Source organism: Engraulis encrasicolus, chromosome 4 (assembly GCF_034702125.1).
Source record: "Engraulis encrasicolus isolate BLACKSEA-1 chromosome 4, IST_EnEncr_1.0, whole genome shotgun sequence".
Lineage (NCBI taxonomy): Eukaryota > Metazoa > Chordata > Actinopteri > Clupeiformes > Engraulidae > Engraulis > Engraulis encrasicolus.
This window is the reverse complement of record NC_085860.1, coordinates 21,845,484-21,852,983: the sequence shown is the minus strand read 5'-3', so window position 1 is coordinate 21,852,983 and position 7,500 is coordinate 21,845,484.

Genomic DNA, 7,500 nt, shown 5'->3' with positions numbered 1-7,500 from the left:
AGGGCTGCACTGGTCATCTGGCATAGCAGGCATTTCTCGGTGGGCCCCACACCCTTGTGTGCCCTTATTTTCAGAAATGTAAAAACATTTCCGAAGGGTGGCAACACGTCTTATCTCCGCTTAATTTGATACAACAGTTTTCGTCTGTACTGCAGGAGATCTGTTTGACAAGTTCATACGAAAGTGCACATATTCACAAAATTAAATCAGTTGTCTTGATATAATACTTAAAATTATCAGTAAAACATTCATTTTCAAATAATCCTTATCAAGATAACAGATCTCTAACGACTCTGAACTTTCAGTTTAGCTTCAGAGGTGAAAATAGATGAACAAATTCCCAATTGTCCCAAAAATCAATTTTCCACCTCCTTCAAAAAATTAGACTTTGATTTACAATCCTTCATTCACCCCGCCTCTCCTCTTTTCTGCTGTAAGAAAAACTGTACAGCAGGCAGCCAGAGAGAAGCAGTGTGCTTGCACGCATTGGCTTCTATCTGAATCACAAGCGAGCAAAGAGCTTAATCACATAACGATAAGGGTCTGAATTAGATTTGCAGACTCCAGTAAGGAGAGGGCTGTCGGTCAGGAGGGACAGGAGGGCAAATGGGCAGTGGCTGATGGTGGAGTATGGCGCCTGGTTAGGCATAGGACTAAAGGAAGCTGACTGGGGGGTGTGCAAACGGGTGAGCTGTCCCTGGCCCAGGGCGGCGGGGGGGTTGGGGCGTCATCATATTGTATGTATTCAGGAAGCTGACAGCTTACAAAAATGGGACTTCCACTTTTGCTTTCAATTTTAATGAAGGGTATCGACAATTTCATCTGTCTAATGCCAGATGCTGGCCAGACCAGGGCCACATTATTCACACAGTAAATGTATTGCTACCACATACACTTCAGACCATTCGTCCACTGTGTATGTATCTACTTTCTCTGGTCTACTTTTTCAGTAGGTTACACTAGGTTCTGGAACTTTTGAATAAAATATACAGTAGAACCCCAAACCTCATACAAGATCTTAGGTAGGCTGTACTCTTGTTTTGCCATATAAGAGCTATGGGAATGGCCATGCATAAGACCATTACAATTAAAAAAACATCTTGTGAGTTTTCTAGTATGTGTTTTCCATGGTAGATTTCCTACGGTGATGATTGAGAGAGAGATAGGTGTTTTAAAATAGCATGTTGTTTCACACCATTTGGAAACTAGCTGATTCCTATCTAAATGGCACTTCTATAATCACAATCAGAATTGTGTGTATGGGCATGGTCACTGACAGCTCTGGGCGCATGCAGGACAAAGTCATCGCAACACTTACAGTACAGTGTATTGAGGACCTAACCCTTCCCCCCCCCCCCCTTCCCTGGGCCCAGGACAACTGACCCTTTTGTCATCGTGCCCCCATCCCTACCCCCTGTTGGCTTCATGTCGCCAATATGGCAATATGGCAACTGGCATCCATACAATGCACACTGCGCTGTCATGGCTCAGCGTGGAGAAGAGACTGGCCTTAAGCACAGCGACATGTCTTAATGAAGCAATAAAAACGCAGAGACCTGAGTCTTTGATCCAGCAAGCAGTGTTTTGTAACACGGCTCACAAATATGCCACCAGAAAAGCAGGCAAGGGTGACATTGTACTACCAAATCCAAAAACGAATTCACTGAAAAGAACTGTGTTTTATAGAGCAATTAAGACATGGAACGAATTGCCATTAGATATCCGTCAAGCCACATGCAAAAAAAAACCTTTAACAGGAAATTAACCATTCTTTTGAATGGTTGATATAGGCCTAGGTGTCATCTTAAGTTGTCAGGTCTGTTTTTTTATTTTTTTAAATGTGTGAAGGAGAACTTTCAGCAATGTGGCAGCATTGCATTTTATAACAGTTTGCTAGACTTGTTGCTGACCTTTTGAGATTTTCTTGTATTTTATTTACTTGAATCTTTGAAAAACTTTATTTTTGCAAGACATGTCTATTTGTTTTGTTATTAATCTGAAATGTGACGTGTTACATGTATTTGGAATTAGGACCCCAGGAAAACGAGTGAACTGCTACGGCATAAGCCAATGGGTATCCTTTAATAAAATAAAAATAATAAAACAAAATAATAGTCTCCGACACAAGTCCTACTCTCACCGGGACAAGTGCAATAGACCATAGTAACACTGACAAAGCAGAAAATTAAAAAACGGATATAGCAAAAGACTTTCAGCTTCGTAGAACTTTGTGTTGAACTTCTGCCGTTCATTGCCTTTCACAAACCATGTATTCAGTAGGTAACTACCGGTATTATTCTAATCTAGTGCATTAGGCTTGTAACATGTAATGAATTGGATAATTCATAGTGATAACTGAAGTGTGAATTCAACACTAAAAGAATCACTTTACCATCATCTAGAGTCTATTTGGTCCCAGAGTACTCTCTAAGTGTTAAATTAACACTGCATTTTTTCACTGTACACACACACACATGCAGTCACTTCATCTGATTTCCAGAAGCAGGGCAAGAGTGGGAGACAAGACTGAATAGAATAGAGGGCAAGAGATGAGGGAGGGACAGAGAGAAATAGAGAGGAGGGAGAGAGAAAAGGAGAGGAACGAAAGAAAAGAAAAGAATGAGTCTTTGTCTTGCGGAGGAGGTGCCATGCTGCGTGCTGTGTCCCCATGGGCTCCACACTAGAGGAGATGTCGCGGCATGATGGTGGCAGCGTGATGATGATGATGTGGATTGGATGGGATTCACTGTGGTGCCCAGAGACGCCGACAGGGATGGACAAAAGGGTCCGTTGTCTAGGGCCCTGGGATAGGGGGCCCATAACTGGGTCCTCATTACATTGAATGTATTGGGAAAGGGGCCCTTTCAGATGACTTTGTCCTGGGCCCGACCAAAGCCGTCAGCGGCCCTGGTGGTGCCAACGCATCTCTTTCTACTGTATAGCCATCCATCTGTGTCAACCTTTCTTTTTCTCCATGTCTTATTCAGCTCAGCCATACAGTCTGTGCCATGCAGACCATCCATTCATTCACAGAGCCTTTCACAACCAACAAGACCCCCACAGACAAATACAGTACACACTCAATAGCTGATGTTACTGGGTGATACAACCCACCCAGCCTTGGGTTGCTTTACTTGGGAGAAAAAGTGGACCCAAATGGTATTGACTATTTCTATCTATTTTGAAAAACAAAATACAACACGAAACATAAAATGAACTCAACACGAAAAAAGGTAAACATAGGCCTGGGAAGACAGGTTGGCTTGTGATTAGTGTTAAGAGCTTCACAGCATTAGGTGTGACCAGCTTATATTATTACTGTCAGATCGTTGGCGAAAGCCAAAGGCCATGGTCATTGTCCCATACTCTAGGTCCAGCGGTGACCTACATTCCTACACCTTCAGCCATGGCTTAAGTGTCCTTGAGCAAAGGACCTAGTCCACACATTTCTCAAGGCACTGTAACCGACATGCTGTAAAATAACCGAAAGTCGGTTGGGATAAAAGCAAGTGGTATTAAGGATCTCACAGTGCAGTGTGCTAATGGTACCACACTCAGGGTGCTTTAATGACAAGGGGTGATGGGGTAAGACCACTGGCAGATGCACATCTCGTCACAAGGCTAGCAGGCAGTCGCTTGGGCCCCCCAAGCCACTAGAATGTGAGAAACAGCTCAACTTAATTCATTCCTCTCAGTTTTTGCTTGGGGCCCCCACTGACACTAGAATCGCCTCTAACCACTGGCCATTCACTCTTCACCACCCCACCTGGGAGCTGAACCAGCAACCCTTTGGTGTTGGGCTGAGTGTTGTACCCCCCTGTGTCCAGTGGGACATTGCTATGTGCAAGGTCTACAGAGTTGACCTGCCCAGTGCCCACTCAGCTTCACTCACAGCCAGTCCATTGAGAACACAAGAGAAGCTTGAGAATGTTTTTTTCTCCTCAGAAAATTCCATAAGGGACTCCCACACACACAGGCATGAGATGCTGATTGTGCTGTAGATTGCGGAAGGTATTTGAACGATTCTTATCAAAGAAACTACCCTACTTAACCTCAATTGCTCCGTCCCACTGTGGCCTTTTCTGTACGATGACAGGCTGCACTGTAAATAAAGGCATTATTACAACGTGCCGGCTAATTTATGTCAAACTGTGTTTTTAATAGCGCCGTATGGAGTTACAACAAAGCATAATGAGTGTACACAGTCTAGTAGTCTAACCCTGTGGTGACAATCGCAGGGGTGGGTACTTGGAGATACGTTATCGCTGTCCTGAGTCTCCAGCCAACTGACCAATGAGAGTTCCTCTTTGTCCTCCACTCAGCCAATCAGATGTTTGTGTTGATAAAAAAAGGGCGGGTTGGGCTCTGGTGGGGCCTCCATGCATAATTCATGCTCTGCCCCCTCCGCGCAGTCACCGTGGCGACTGGAGTGTGTAGTGGGGTAATTAATTAAACATGTGCTGGCTGTCAGGCGGGATCTGCCCCCCATAACTCCCAAAGGCCCCGGCCCGCTGGACTGCACCTCCTCCACACATAGCCTACACACACACACACACACACACACACACACACACACACACACACACACACACACACACACACACACACACACACACACACACACACACACACACACACACACACACACACACACACACACACACACACACCACCACCACCACCACCATTTCCAGTTGGTGTCTGCCTCATGTCATGATCTGACACCATCATCCCTCACCATCATTGTACATAGAGAGAGGACAGGAGCGGCCCCGCCTCGGCAGCAGCTGCGACTCCAAAATACTGCAGTACATGTGCTGTGCTGGCCCTGGGTGAAGTTCAGAGGAGCCACTGCACTGCCACACCCATCTGGACATGGGAGATAGAGGGCTACAGGGGCAGGCAGCCCAGAGGACTATGGAGAGACAACACCCGAGAGAGAGAGAGAGAGAGAGAGAGAGAGAGAGAGAGAGAGAGAGAGACACGAGAGATAGTGAGAGAGAGAGAGAGAGAGATAGAGAGAGAGAGAGAGAGAGAGAGACTGTGTGTGTGTGTGTGTGTGTGTGTGTGTGTGTGTGTGTGTGTGTGTGTGTGTGTGTGTGTGTGTGTGTGTGTGTGTGTGTGTGTGTGTGTGTGTGTGTGTGTGTGTGTGTGAAAGGGAGCATGGAATGGTTGCAATCTGCCACACTCAAAACAACAATAACTAGAATGGGCACTCGGTAGAGCGCAAACCTTCGCCTACGCCACTTATTTTTTTCTGGCCATCTTCAAAATGTGGGGCATAACATTCTCCAAATGTTGGTGTTAGTTTCATTTAAATCGGACCGGAATATCGTAATATTACATTTTTGGCCCAGTCTTGACCTCTTATTCAATTCAGCATGCACACGTTCTTCTGGCATATAGTGCTTGGCAAAGAAAAACGTTTTTGACCTTTTTGTGACCTTGACCTTGACCTTTGACCCAATCACTCCCAAAAAGTAATCGGTTGTTCCTTGGGTCATGACCAATCATCCCACTAAATGTCATAAAAATCGGCTCAATTTACGTTTTGACCTTTTCGTGACCTTGACCTTGACCTTTGACCCAATCACTCCCAAAAAGTAATTGATTGTTCCCTGGGTCATGACCAATCATCCCACTAAATTTCATAAAAATCGGCTCAATTTACGTTTTTGACCTTTTCGTGACCTTGGCCTGGACCTTTGACCTTTGACCCAATCACTCCCAAAAACTAATCGATTGTTCCTTGGGTCATGGCCAATCATCCCACTAAATTTCATAAAAATCGGCTCAGTTCTTTCTGAGTTTGACCTTTTCGTGACCTTGACCTTGACCTTTGACCCAATCACTCCCAAAAAGTAATCGATTGTTCCTTGGGTCATGACCAATCATCCCACTAAATTTCATAAAAATCGTCTCAGTTCTGACTGAGTTATACGAAGTACAAACAAACATTTTGACCTTGACCTTTGACCATTGACCCAATCACTCCCAAAAACTAATCGATTGTTCCTTGGGTCATGACCAATCATCCCACCAAATTTCATAAAAATCGGCTCAGTTCTGACTGAGTTATACGAAGTACATACAAACAAACAAACAAACATATTCACAAATAAATAAATAAATAAATAAATAAATAAATACACAGCGGTCAAAACATAACCTTCGCCGACTTTGTCTTGGCGAAGGTAACAACAACAAAGCACCCAAAATAATATTTAGCAGTGTGCATGGTTGAGCAATAGATGCTAAGGAAATGCACAACAATGCATACAATTACGGTAACTAATCACTGTTTAGAAATAGAACAAGGACGGCCCAGCTGTGGCTTAGTCAGCTGGGCACTGGACTGCTGGGCGGGTGACCTGAGTTCGATTCCCAACCCAGGTCATTTCCCGATCCTCCCCTTTCGCTCTGTACCACTCGTTTCCTGTTCCACTCTTCACTATCCTGTCAAAATAAAGTTGGCCCCTCAATGGAAAAAAAATAGGACAAGGACAATGCTGCCCCACAAGGAAAAGATTCAGTGACTGTGTATTGCGTCAAAACTGAGTTTAAACAGGAAAAAAACTAACATGGCACCACAAATCTTATATGTGGGTGAAAATAAATGGGACACTTTTATAGTACTATATACCATGTACACATCCCAAGTACCCCATGGAATGCGAATGTGCCTTATTAGGGAAATTAGGTAACGGGACATTTTTTTAGAATGAGGCACTGAATCTTACAGTCCATATGACTATATGAATCCTTTCATGTGTTTTAATTTTTTTTGGTCTTCTATGACTTTATTGATGATAGGACAGTCTGAGAGGTGGACAGGAAGCGAATGGGGAGAGAGATGGGGAGGGGCCGGCAAAGGACCCGGGTCGGGAATCGAACCCTGGTCGGCGCGCATGGCAGACGAGTACCCCACCGGTTGGTCACGGCAGGACCCCTTTCATGTGTTTTAATGTATATAGCTGATATCTGTTTTCCTCAGTGCCAGAAGAAGTCGGACTGAGGGCATCTGTTACTAAACATTGCCTTTGTAGGGCAGGACATGCCTCCAGGCGGAGATGAGAAATGAGGTCCAGCACCATGTTGTGGAAGTAGGGAGGCTATCTCATGCAGCTACGGTTTCTTTGGAGTGAATTGAGGTCAGTAAACAAGAAATCTCTACAGTCTCTACTATAGAACTGATAAAAAAATAAGCACTTGACCGTATTTTGCAACTCTCGAAAAAATCGCTGTTGGCATCACTGAGTGTGAGCTTTGTCAAAATTCATCCTAATTTAGGGAACCTACGTATTCTATTTTGCCTGTTGACAGAAGAGAAGGTAACAATATTTGGTAACACTTCACTGTAAGTGTGTGCTAGCGCATGTAAACAAACTAAAAAAGGAAAACGCACCAAAACACTATTTGTGGTCACTCGAAACCCAAATGTGTCTAGTCACAAGAAAACAGACTACACAAGCAGGCCCAAGCGGAACCGAGAAAACATAG